This window comes from Polypterus senegalus, unplaced genomic scaffold (assembly GCF_016835505.1).
Source record: "Polypterus senegalus isolate Bchr_013 unplaced genomic scaffold, ASM1683550v1 scaffold_1476, whole genome shotgun sequence".
Taxonomy (NCBI): Eukaryota; Metazoa; Chordata; class Cladistia; order Polypteriformes; family Polypteridae; genus Polypterus; species Polypterus senegalus.
Genome location: NW_024377920.1, coordinates 14,217 through 27,886, shown reverse-complemented (window position 1 = coordinate 27,886; position 13,670 = coordinate 14,217). Strand labels below are relative to the sequence as shown.

The following is a 13,670-nucleotide window of genomic DNA, read 5'->3' as shown; positions in this document are numbered from 1 at the left end:
ATAAAGAAAATATATGCTTTTCTAAGAAACAAAGTAAAAAACAAAAATGCTGATACCTGGATGTTTAAAGCATAAGAGAATTGCTTTAGAATAGGATGCCTTGTGTTAACTAAAATGTTATAAAGCAAAATAGAGAAACTGTTTTATAAGCAACGAGGTTAACATTGCATAAGAAATGTTTTTAAAACTGTCAGATAAAGGATATGAATACCTGATAAAGAAAATATATGCTTTTCTAAGAAACAAAGTAAAAAACAAAAATGCTGATACCTGGATGTTTAAAGCATAAGAGAATTGCTTTAGAATAGGATGCCTTGTGTTAACTAAAATATTATAAAGCAAAATAAAGAAACTGTTTTATAAGCAATAAGGTTAACATCGCATAAGAAATGTTTTTAAAACTGTCAATGTTTTATATGTTTTTCTAAGAAACAAAGTAAAAACAAAAATGTCATGTTTAAAGCATAAAGGATATGGATGCCTTGTGTTAACTAAAATGTTATAAAGCAAAATAAAAAACTGTTTTATAAGCAACAAGGTTAACATCTAAATGTTTTTAAAACTTTATAAGAAACAAAGTAAGCTTTCTAAGAAACAAAGTAAAAAAGATACTTATCTTAAGCAAAGATACCTCAACAACCTAACGAAAGATGTTCTAACTTATGTCATGTAAAGGAAATACATGCAGGATAAAGAATGTATGCTTCTTAAGAAACAAAGTAAATAAGATACTTACCTTAAGATAAGGATATTTCAATAACCTAAATAAGGATGCTTTAAACCATTCCATGTAAAAGAAATGGAAACTATAAAGAACAATATACTTACCTTAAAGAAGGATGCCTGAAATTAAAGTATAAGATACTTACCTTAAATAAGAATGTTCGTAACCATGTTATATAAAAGATGGTAACAAGAAGGAAATATTTGAGAAACTAAGAATGAAATGCTGGATAAAGAAAATGTATGCTGTTTGAGAAACATAAAGAAAATAAGATACTCACCCTAAGAAAAGATATCTCAATAACTTATACAAAGAAACTTTAACTTATTTCATGTAAAGGAAATGGAAACCATAAAATATAAGATATCTTGTATAAGAATGTCTGAAATTATGTCATGCAAGAAGGATGTCTTGAATTGTATGATATGACAGACTCCATTCACTGTTATGCTCTTACAAGATATTCATCTAAAAGGTGTCTTCTTTAAAATAACAGACCAAGAAAACTTTTTTTACACAACAAAGGTCTGTTTATTAAAACTAAACCAACAAAAATTTGAAACAAATAAATAAAAGTTTTTTTCAAAATTTAGCATGTGAAAGGCCCTTCAATGAAAATCACATTTTCGGGGGTCCATCATGGTTTTGTTGAAGAAGCTGGGGGACTAAGGGAAGGCCTTCACCCAATGCTGATTTGATCAACTAACACCTAAAAAACAAAAATATAAAAGACACCAAAAGAAAGAGGAATATCAATAACAACCTTATAAGTTTCCTTTGAATAAGTTTCCTTTACTTTTTACAAAAACAAAACAATCTTGTTAAAAAGGATTTAATGAACCTTCCTTCCCAAATATAATTATGGACTGAAAATAAGTTTCCTTTGAAGAAAACAAAAGAATAAAAAAATACATATCTTTTTGATAAGTTTCCTTTGCTTTTATTAAAGGACAAAACAACTTGTTGTAAAAGAATAAGTATATCCAAAAGGAAAAACTGAACGAATTACAAAAACTGGTTTTAAAATGTATGGACATATGAATGTTTTGTCTTGTATTTTCAATCTCTTCTCTCCACCAACCATAGAGGTTGAAATATTAAGGTTCTAGGACTCAGACCAGGATCCTGAGGGCAGGAGAACCTGGAGGAGACAAGACAAAACAAAGAGAAATTGCAGGACTGGGACTGTGAGGCAGTGGGAAAAGGGGAAAGGGATTCCAAAACCGGGCAATAAAGGTAACCTTTTCTCCCATGCACACAGCAGGAATGAGATAACAACTTGGAGCAAAAAACAACTCTAGGAACTTCACTCACCTTAGTGGGGACACTTACATTAGAGAAACCAGACTACTAAGCCAAGGAACAAGGGATCAATAAAGACACATAATGGAGAAAATATCATTCCTTTAACAAGGATGAATATCAACAACTTTAATATAAGGAAGGTCCTTTTGACCATGATCTAAAAGAACACCAACAACAAAAAGAATTTAACCCAAATTTCATAAACAGGGAGGAAGGATAACAACATTGGAACACAAGGGAAACTAAAATAAAACAACAAGAAAAGAAATAGAATAAACCTAAGAGCCTCGAACCAAAAGAATTTAATTAAATCTAGTCTACATGTCTAATAAATAAATAAGGAAATAAAAATCTACTTACCCTAGAGACACCTGTTAATGAAAGGGTCTCTAATCCCGTACAGGCCTAACACAAAAATATAGACATGAGAGGATAAAGGGGGTCAACAGTGTCACATAGGCCCTAAACTCAATACAAGACTAGTTAATTAATCACCTTAAGTAAGCAATGGACACTAAAGAAAAGCTTATTTTACTCCAGAGACATCTGTTAAAGAAAAAGTCTCAAATTCATACAAGCCTAAAGCATAAGAAGTACATAAGGAATATGAAAACAAAAACAACAGACAAAAGGATTTACTCCAGAGACACCTGTAAAAGAAAGGGTCTCAAACTCTGCTTAAACTTAAGACCTAATACTCATCATATTGAAACAGAATGGAAACTAAAATAAAATAACAAGAAAAAGATAGAATAAACTCAAGAGCTTCGAACCAACAGGATTTGATTAAATCTAGTCTACATGTCTAATAAATAAATAAGGAAATAAAAATCTATTTACCCTAGAGACACCTGTTAAAGAAAGGGTCTCTAACCCCGTACAGGCCTAAGGCCTAATACACAAAAAGAAACAACTTTTTAATCACTGAAAAGAAACAAGGGGGACTCCAACCTCAATGGATGAGAGTACTAACCCATAACATACCCAAAACCTAAGGATACACAAAAAATAGGCATAAAAGGATAAAGGGGGTCAACAGTGTCAAATAGGCCCTAAACTCAATACAAGACTAGTTAATCAGTCACCTTAATTAAGCAATGGACACTAAAAACGCTTAATTTTTACTCCAGGAGACACCTGTCAAAGAAAAGCTCTCAAATTTTACAAACCTACAAGCCTAAAGCCTTACAATTACATATGGAATATGAAAATAAAAATAACAGGCAAAAGATCTGATTAAATCTAGTCTACATGTCTAATAAATAAAGAAGGAGATAAAAATCTACTTACCCTAGAGACAACTGGTAAAGAAAGGGTCTCTAATCTCAAGTACAGGCCTAAGGCCTAAAAAACACAAATAAACAATTCTTCAACCACGAAAAAAAGCAAGGGGGACTCCAACCTCAAAGGATGAGAGTACCAACCCCTAACATACCCAAAACCTAAGGACACAAAAAATAGACATGAGAGGATAAAGGGGGTCAACAGTGTCACATAGGCCCTAAACTCAATACAAGACTAGTTGATTAATCACCTAAAGTAAGTAATGGACACTAAACAAAAGCTTACCTTTTACTCCAGAGACATCTGCTAAAGAAAAAGTCTCAAATTCATACAAACCTAAAGCCTAATAAGTACATAAGGAATATGAAAATAAAAACAACAGGCAAAAAGATTTATTCCAGAGACACCTGTAAAAGAAAGGGTCTCAAACTCTACTTAAACTTAAGGCCTAATACTCATCATATTGAAACATAATGGAAACTAAAATAAAGAAATGGATCCACAACACACTCTAAACTTAAAGGGACAAACTAAAAAGGGAAGATTAAGGATAAAGGGGGTCACTAATGTCACACAGACCCTAAACTTACAAAAAAACTAACCATCTACTCACCTTAGAATCAAAAGACATTAACTCTCTAAGGAAATTACCCGGAATAAGGAGTTGTTTAAACAAACAGTTCTGCTACATAGGAGTCAAATCTGTAATTCGGGTTCCACGAGCCATCAGCTCAAAAGGTAGATGATGGGTTTTTTTCTTCCTTATAGGGAAAACCTTGCTGAGTGTTTTTGCTGCAATGCAATATGATATTTAAATGGGAAAATGAGATTTGATTAAATCTAGTCTACATGTCTAAAAGATAAACAAGGAGATAAAAATCTACTTTCCCTAGAGACAACTTAAAGAAAGGGTCTCTAACCTCGTACAGGCCTAAGGCCTAAAAAACTCAAATAAACAATTCTTCAACCACTGAAAAAAAGCAAGGGGGACTCCAACCTCAAAGGATGAGAGTACCAACCCATAACATACCCAAAACCTAAGGACACAAAAAATAGACATGAGAGGATAAAGGGGGTCAACAGTGTCACATAGGCCCTAAACTCAATACAAGACTAGCTAATTAATCACCTAAAGTAAGCAATGGACACTAAAAAAAGCTTAACTTTTACTCCAGAGACATCTGTTAAAGAAAAAGTCTCAAATTCATACAAGCCAAAAGCCTAATAAGTACATAAGGAATATGAAAACAAAAACAACAGACAAAAAGATTTACTCCAGAGACACCTGTAAAAGAAAGGGTCTCAAACTCTACTTAAACTTAAGGCCTAATACTCATCATATTGAAACAGAGTGGAAACTAAAATAAAATAACAAGAAAAAGATAGAATAAACTCAAGAGCTTCGAACCAACAGGATTTGATTAAATCTAGTCTATATGTCTAATAAATAAACAAGGAGATAAAAATCTACTTACCCTAGAGACACCTGTTAAAGAAAAGGTCTCTAATCTCGTACAGGCCTAAGGCCCAATACACACAAAAAAATAACTCTTCAATCACTGAAAAGAAGCAAGGGGGACTCCAACCTCAAAGGATGAGAGTACTAACCCATAACATACCCAAAACCTAAGGACACAAAAAATAGACATAAGAGGATAAAGGGGGCCAACAGTGTCATATAGGCCCTAAACTCAATACAAGACTAGTTAATTAATCACCTTAATTAAGCAATGGACACTAAAAACGCTTAATTTTTACTCCGGAGACATCTGTTAAAGAAAAGCTCTCAAATTCTACACAAGCTTAAAGCCCAACAATTACATATGGAATATGAAATTAAAAATAACAGGCAAAAGATTTGATTAAATCTAGTCTACATGTCTAATAAATAAATAAGGAGATAAAAATCTACTTACCCTAGAGACAACCATTAAAGAAAGGGTCTCTAATCTCGTACAGGCCTAAGGCCTAAAAAACACAAACAACTCTTCAATCACTGAAAAGAAACAAGGGGGACTCCAACCTCAAGGGATGAGGATACTAACCCACAACATACCCAAAATTTAAGGAGACAAAAAAATAGACATGAGAGGATAAAGGGGGTCAACAGTGTCACATAGGCCCTAAACTCAAGACAGGACTAATTAATTAATCATCTTAAGTAAGCAATGGACAATCAAGATTTAATTTTAAAGTTTATTTCAGAGATACCTATACAAGAAAGGGTCTCAGACTCTATTCAAATTCAAGGCCTGACACCCATAAAGGGACAGACTCTCAATTTTAAAGGAGGGACAAGAAGGAGATAACCTCAATAAAGTAATTGCATTGTTTTACAACACACTTGAAACCCAAGGGGACAACCTAGAAGGGAAGACCAAGGATAAAGGGGGTCGCTGATGTCTATTAGACCCTAAACTTACAGGAAAATTAATCATCTACTCACCTTAGGAATAAAAGACATTAACTTTCTAAGGAAAATACTCAGAATAAAGATTTGTATAGACAAACATCTCTATCACATACAGGAATAGCATCTGTTATAACATCACCCATAAGTAAGATACAAGGGACACTCTATTGAAAGAAAAGGGAAGGACACATAGAAAGGACACTTTAACTAAGACAGCATTCAAATGATGCATTTTTTTAAAAAAATACTGCCCCTCCCTCCTGATTCTAACAAGAGGAGGTAGTGAAATGCATCATGGAAGTGATTATTTGAAATTTAAACATGGGGAGGTCCCCTTCGGGCGGAGCATGACAAAAGGCACTTGGACAACGGTCGAGTGTTTGAATCATTCCAAATAGGACTTACAGAGAGCAAACAACGCTCAAAATTAGTTAACAATTTGAAATCATTTTTTAAAAAAAAGTGTTTAATATTTAAAATCTTGCAAAATAAAAAACTTTTCTTTAGAGAATACTACACATCTTAAGAAGAATCAAATCTGAAATTCGGGTTCCACGAGCCACCAGCTCAAAGGTAGATGGCGGTTTTTTCTATTCCTTATAGGGAAAGCTATGTCGAGTGTTTTTATGCAATGCAATATGACAACTTGAGAGAAAGTCAATGACCAATGTTATACAAAAGAACTTAATTGATACTGTATATTGAGAAAAAGAAAGTATATGCAAATTATGTTGGCTACATGATGAAAAAGAAAGGAATCCGTGAGAAAGAGAAATGTAATAATGGCGGCAGCCATGTGCTTTAAAACGGTTGTTGGAACTTGTTAACCCAGGCGGGAACGAGTTGAACATAAAGTATTGTTGGAAAATAGACTGTTTTATAAAATATGATGGATTCTTCAGATTTGCTAGAGAAAATGGACAAAGATGATTGATCGTGATTTTTGAATGAAATGAATGGGACACAGTAATTGTGAACTTGAAAAGACAGGTCTAGATTTGTTACTCCGGGCGGTAACGGATTGGACAGAAAGTTGATTAGAAGGAATGGATTGTGGCAAAATAAAAGAATGTTTTAAAGGAAATGTTTGGAGGACTAGCTAAGGAGTTGTTTTTCGGGATTGAAATCGAACGGATGGAAAAAGCAGGCTTGAACTTAAAACGTTGCCTAAAGGAGGCACAAAAGGGTACTTTGACACGGAATAGTTTGACATTTGGACATTGATTATACAAAAATTTGGAAATCCAGTATCAAAACGATAGAAAAGAAAGAAATGTATCCCCCGCGGGATAAAAAAACTAACGCACGAAAGGTGCAAAGAACAGTTGTTGAAAAAAATTCCTAAAACAAAAAATAAATGGAAAAAGGAAAAATTTAAACATGCAAAAAAACTCAAACCCAGTAAGAAGGGATATGCATGGTTTATTTTCAACTAAATATGTAAAAATAATTTGGTGCAGGCAAGACTGCAGGAGCACACAGTGGGATTTTGAAAAAATGCCCTACCCTGCTACAAGAGAGAAACAGCAAAATCAACTCATGCAATAAGAATTATTTCTAATCTTTGATAATTTGCATGATTTTATTCATACAAAAAGCAAAAAAATAACCTGACTGCAACCTTGATAACTACAAGGCTTGATACAAAAAATAAAGGACACCTTTTACGAAGGAGATTAACATAATACTTATACTTATACTATATATTTTATATTATATATTATATTATATGGCATTTTGAAGCACAACTGGGAAAGAGTGGCGGCAAAAGCGAGAGTGCCACCACCAGGCAGTTTCTTTGTGTAAGCTGTCTGGTTTACATAGTGCTCGTAAGATCACTCTAATCAACGGTGTATGCCCTTGAGGTGTATACTAATAAAAAACCTAACCTAGCCAGATCCTATTGTGCCTTACTCCTTCGGGGGTACCACTTCAGTACCTTTAGTGTGGAAAATGCCTATTCTTTCTTTTTTCAAAAAAACAAATGATGCTTTCAGAATCATGTGACTATATGTCACCATCTGACTTTTTCGGATCTCATCTGACAAACTATTCTTGTGATTTCAATCTTTACAATTTTATTTTATTTGCATAAATCCACTGATGAGCTTTTACAAGCGAAACGCGTCTGGTGCAACCTTTTTTGAAAAGTTTTTTTTGGAACTGTCTTTTATTTATGATTTTATTCTTATCTACTCTCCTATCATTCTCATAAAAAGCAAGAAGGTATAAAGATGTTACGAAAAAAGAAATGCTAATTTTAATGTTACAAAGTAAACCAAAGAGTGTGTTTGCTAAACAGAAATGTTGATACTTGGATGTTTTAAAGTATAAGAATTACAAGAAAATAAAATGATTATTTTCAATAAGAATATCCTGATCACTTAAACAAGAACACTTGAACTTGAAAATCATAAAGCATAAGAGAATTGCTTTAGAATAAGATGCCTTGTGTTAACTAAAATGTTATAAAGCAAAATAGAGAAACTGTTTTATAAGCAACGAGGTTAACATTGCATAAGAAATGTTTTTAAAACTGTCAGATAAAGGATATGAATACCTGATAAAGAAAATATATGCTTTTCTAAGAAACAAAGTAAAAAACAAAAATGCTGATACCTGGATGTTTAAAGCATAAGAGAATTGCTTTAGAATAAGATGCCTTGTGTTAACTAAAATGTTATAAAGCAAAATAAAGAAACTGTTTTATAAGCAATAAGGTTAACATCGCATAAGAAATGTTTTTAAAACTGTCATATAAAGGATATGAATACCTGAGAAAGAGAATATATGCTTTTCTAAGAAACAAAGTAAAAAACAAAAATGCTGATACCTGGATATTTAAAGCATAAGAGAATTGCTTTAGAATAAGATGCCTTATGTTAACTAAAATGTTATAAAGCAAAATAAAGAAACTGTTTTATAAGCAACGAGGTTAACACTGCATAAGAAATGTTTTTAAAACTGTCAGATAAAGGATATGAATACCTGATTATATGCTTTTCTAAGAAACAAAGTAAAAAACAAAAATGCTGATACCTGGATGTTTAAAGCATAAGAGAATTGCTTTAGAATAAGATGCCTTAAACTAAAATGTTATAAAGCAAAATAAAGCATAAGAAATGTTTTGCTTTAAATAAGATGCTGTCAAAATGTTATAAAGGATATGAATACCTAAGAAATGTTTTAAAACTGTCAGAACAAAGGATATATATGCTTTTCTAAGAAACAAAGTAAAAAACAAAAATGCTGATACCTGGATGTTTAAAGCATAAGAGAATTGCTTTAGAATAAGATGCCTTGTGTTAACTAAAATGTTATAAAGCAAAATAAAGGAACTGTTTTATAAGCAACAAGGTTAACATCGCATAAGAAATGTTTTAAAACTGTCATATAAAGGATATGAATACCTGATAAAGAAAATATATGCTTTTCTAAGCTTTCTAAGAAACAAAGTAAAAAAGATACTTATCTTAAGCAAAGATACAATAAGATGCCTTGTGTTAACTAAAATGTTATAAAGCAAAATAAAGAAACTGTTTTATAAGCAACGAGGTTAACATTGCATAAGAAATGTTTTTAAAACTGTCAGATAAAGGATATGAATACCTATAAAGAAAATATATGCTTTTCTAAGAAACAAAGTAAAAAACAAAAATGCTGATACCTGGATGTTTAAAGCATAAGAGAATTGCTTTAGAATAGGATGCCTTGTGTTAACTAAAATGTTATAAAGCAAAATAGAGAAACTGTTTTATAAGCAACAAGGTTAACATCGCATAAGAAATGTTTTAAAACTGTCATATAAAGGATATGAATACCTGATAAAGAAAATATATGCTTTTCTAAGAAACAAAGTAAAAAACAAAAATGCTGATACCTGGATGTTTAAAGCATAAGAGAATTGCTTTAGAATAGGATGCCTTGTGTTAACTAAAATGTTATAAAGCAAAATAAAAAAACTGTTTTATAAGCAACAAGGTTAACATCGCATAAGAAATGTTTTTAAAACTGTCATATAAAGGATATGAATACCTGATAAAGAAAATATATGCTTTTCTAAGCTTTCTAAGAAACAAAGTAAAAAAGATACTTATCTTAAGCAAAGATACCTCAACAACCTAACGAAAGATGTTCTAACTTATGTCATGTAAAGGAAATACATGCAGGATAAAGAATGTATGCTTCTTAAGAAACAAAGTAAATAAGATACTTACCTTAAGATAAGGATATTTCAATAACCTAAATAAGGATGCTTTAAACCATTCCATGTAAAAGAAATGGAAACTATAAAGAACAATATACTTACCTTAAAGAAGGATGCCTGAAATTAAAGTATAAGATACTTACCTTAAATAAGAATGTTCGTAACCATGTTATATAAAAGATGGTAACAAGAAGGAAATATTTGAGAAACTAAGAATGAAATGCTGGATAAAGAAAATGTATGCTGTTTGAGAAACATAAAGAAAATAAGATACTCACCCTAAGAAAAGATATCTCAATAACTTATACAAAGAAACTTTAACTTATTTCATGTAAAGGAAATGGAAACCATAAAATATAAGATATCTTGTATAAGAATGTCTGAAATTATGTCATGCAAGAAGGATGTCTTGAATTGTATGATATGACAGACTCCATTCACTGTTATGCTCTTACAAGATATTCATCTAAAAGGTGTCTTCTTTAAAATAACAGACCAAGAAAACTTTTTTTACACAACAAAGGTCTGTTTATTAAAACTAAACCAACAAAAATTTGAAACAAATAAATAAAAGTTTTTTTCAAAATTTAGCATGTGAAAGGCCCTTCAATGAAAATCACATTTTCGGGGGTCCATCATGGTTTTGTTGAAGAAGCTGGGGGACTAAGGGAAGGCCTTCACCCAATGCTGATTTGATCAACTAACACCTAAAAAACAAAAATATAAAAGACACCAAAAGAAAGAGGAATATCAATAACAACCTTATAAGTTTCCTTTGAATAAGTTTCCTTTACTTTTTACAAAAACAAAACAATCTTGTTAAAAAGGATTTAATGAACCTTCCTTCCCAAATATAATTATGGACTGAAAATAAGTTTCCTTTGAAGAAAACAAAAGAATAAAAAAATACATATCTTTTTGATAAGTTTCCTTTGCTTTTATTAAAGGACAAAACAACTTGTTGTAAAAGAATAAGTATATCCAAAAGGAAAAACTGAACGAATTACAAAAACTGGTTTTAAAATGTATGGACATATGAATGTTTTGTCTTGTATTTTCAATCTCTTCTCTCCACCAACCATAGAGGTTGAAATATTAAGGTTCTAGGACTCAGACCAGGATCCTGAGGGCAGGAGAACCTGGAGGAGACAAGACAAAACAAAGAGAAATTGCAGGACTGGGACTGTGAGGCAGTGGGAAAAGGGGAAAGGGATTCCAAAACCGGGCAATAAAGGTAACCTTTTCTCCCATGCACACAGCAGGAATGAGATAACAACTTGGAGCAAAAAACAACTCTAGGAACTTCACTCACCTTAGTGGGGACACTTACATTAGAGAAACCAGACTACTAAGCCAAGGAACAAGGGATCAATAAAGACACATAATGGAGAAAATATCATTCCTTTAACAAGGATGAATATCAACAACTTTAATATAAGGAAGGTCCTTTTGACCATGATCTAAAAGAACACCAACAACAAAAAGAATTTAACCCAAATTTCATAAACAGGGAGGAAGGATAACAACATTGGAACACAAGGGAAACTAAAATAAAACAACAAGAAAAGAAATAGAATAAACCTAAGAGCCTCGAACCAAAAGAATTTAATTAAATCTAGTCTACATGTCTAATAAATAAATAAGGAAATAAAAATCTACTTACCCTAGAGACACCTGTTAATGAAAGGGTCTCTAATCCCGTACAGGCCTAACACAAAAAATAGACATGAGAGGATAAAGGGGGTCAACAGTGTCACATAGGCCCTAAACTCAATACAAGACTAGTTAATTAATCACCTTAAGTAAGCAATGGACACTAAAGAAAAGCTTACCTTTTACTCCAGAGACATCTGTTAAAGAAAAAGTCTCAAATTCATACAAGCCTAAAGCATAAGAAGTACATAAGGAATATGAAAACAAAAACAACAGACAAAAGGATTTACTCCAGAGACACCTGTAAAAGAAAGGGTCTCAAACTCTACTTAAACTTAAGACCTAATACTCATCATATTGAAACAGAATGGAAACTAAAATAAAATAACAAGAAAAAGATAGAATAAACTCAAGAGCTTCGAACCAACAGGATTTGATTAAATCTAGTCTACATGTCTAATAAATAAATAAGGAAATAAAAATCTATTTACCCTAGAGACACCTGTTAAAGAAAGGGTCTCTAACCCGACAGGCCTAAGGCCTAATACACAAAAAGAAACAACTTTTTAATCACTGAAAAGAAACAAGGGGGACTCCAACCTCAATGGATGAGAGTACTAACCCATAACATACCCAAAACCTAAGGATACACAAAAAATAGGCATAAGAGGATAAAGGGGGTCAACAGTGTCAAATAGGCCCTAAACTCAATACAAGACTAGTTAATCAGTCACCTTAATTAAGCAATGGACACTAAAAACGCTTAATTTTTACTCCAGGAGACACCTGTCAAAGAAAAGCTCTCAAATTTTATACAAGCCTAAAGCCTTACAATTACATATGGAATATGAAAATAAAAATAACAGGCAAAAGATCTGATTAAATCTAGTCTACATGTCTAATAAATAAAGAAGGAGATAAAAATCTACTTACCCTAGAGACAACTGGTAAAGAAAGGGTCTCTAATCTCGTACAGGCCTAAGGCCTAAAAAACACAAATAAACAATTCTTCAACCACGAAAAAAAGCAAGGGGGACTCCAACCTCAAAGGGATGAGAGTACCAACCCCTAACATACCCAAAACCTAAGGACACAAAAAATAGACATGAGAGGATAAAGGGGGTCAACAGTGTCACATAGGCCCTAAACTCAATACAAGACTAGTTGATTAATCACCTAAAGTAAGTAATGGACACTAAACAAAAGCTTACCTTTTACTCCAGAGACATCTGCTAAAGAAAAAGTCTCAAATTCATACAAACCTAAAGCCTAATAAGTACATAAGGAATATGAAAATAAAACAACAGGCAAAAAGATTTATTCCAGAGACACCTGTAAAAGAAAGGGTCTCAAACTCTACTTAAACTTAAGGCCTAATACTCATCATATTGAAACATAATGGAAACTAAAATAAAGAAATGGATCCACAACACACTCTAAACTTAAAGGGACAAACTAAAAAGGGAAGATTAAGGATAAAGGGGGTCACTAATGTCACACAGACCCTAAACTTACAAAAAAACTAACCATCTACTCACCTTAGAATCAAAAGACATTAACTCTCTAAGGAAATTACCCGGAATAAGGAGTTGTTTAAACAAACAGTTCTGCTACATAGGAGTCAAATCTGTAATTCGGGTTCCACGAGCCATCAGCTCAAAAGGTAGATGATGGGTTTTTTTCTTCCTTATAGGGAAAACCTTGCTGAGTGTTTTTGCTGCAATGCAATATGATATTTAAATGGGAAAATGAGATTTGATTAAATCTAGTCTACATGTCTAAAAGATAAACAAGGAGATAAAAATCTACTTACCCTAGAGACAACTTAAAGAAAGGGTCTCTAACCTCGGACAGGCCTAAGGCCTAAAAAACTCAAATAAACAATTCTTCAACCACTGAAAAAAAGCAAGGGGGACTCCAACCTCAAAGGATGAGAGTACCAACCCATAACATACCCAAAACCTAAGGACACAAAAATAGACATGAGAGGATAAAGGGGGTCAACAGTGTCACATAGGCCCTAAACTCAATACAAGACTAGCTAATTAATCACCTAAAGTAAGCAATGGACACTAAAAAAAGCT

General features: G+C 32.5%; 2 long non-coding RNA genes across 4 annotated transcripts; both read right to left on the bottom strand.

Annotated features, from left to right (window-relative positions):
• Window positions 1-1,360: 1,360 nt before the first annotated feature.
• On the bottom strand, window positions 1,361-4,102 carry LOC120519507. The gene is made up of 4 exons (XR_005631554.1): window positions 3,927-4,102; window positions 3,599-3,616; window positions 2,390-2,434; window positions 1,361-1,433 (listed from the first exon to the last, which is right to left on the bottom strand). It is a non-coding gene; the product is annotated as an uncharacterized LOC120519507 (long non-coding RNA).
• Window positions 4,103-10,566: 6,464 nt separating this feature from the next.
• On the bottom strand, window positions 10,567-13,435 carry LOC120519503. 3 transcript variants are annotated; one of them, XR_005631549.1, is made up of 6 exons: window positions 13,400-13,435; window positions 13,125-13,303; window positions 12,520-12,571; window positions 11,766-11,816; window positions 11,597-11,641; window positions 10,567-11,072 (listed from the first exon to the last, which is right to left on the bottom strand). It is a non-coding gene; the product is annotated as an uncharacterized LOC120519503 (long non-coding RNA). The 3 variants fall into 3 exon arrangements; XR_005631547.1 differs by having other exon boundaries at window positions 10,568-10,640; XR_005631548.1 differs by having other exon boundaries at window positions 10,568-10,640; window positions 13,163-13,303.
• Window positions 13,436-13,670: the final 235 nt, after the last annotated feature.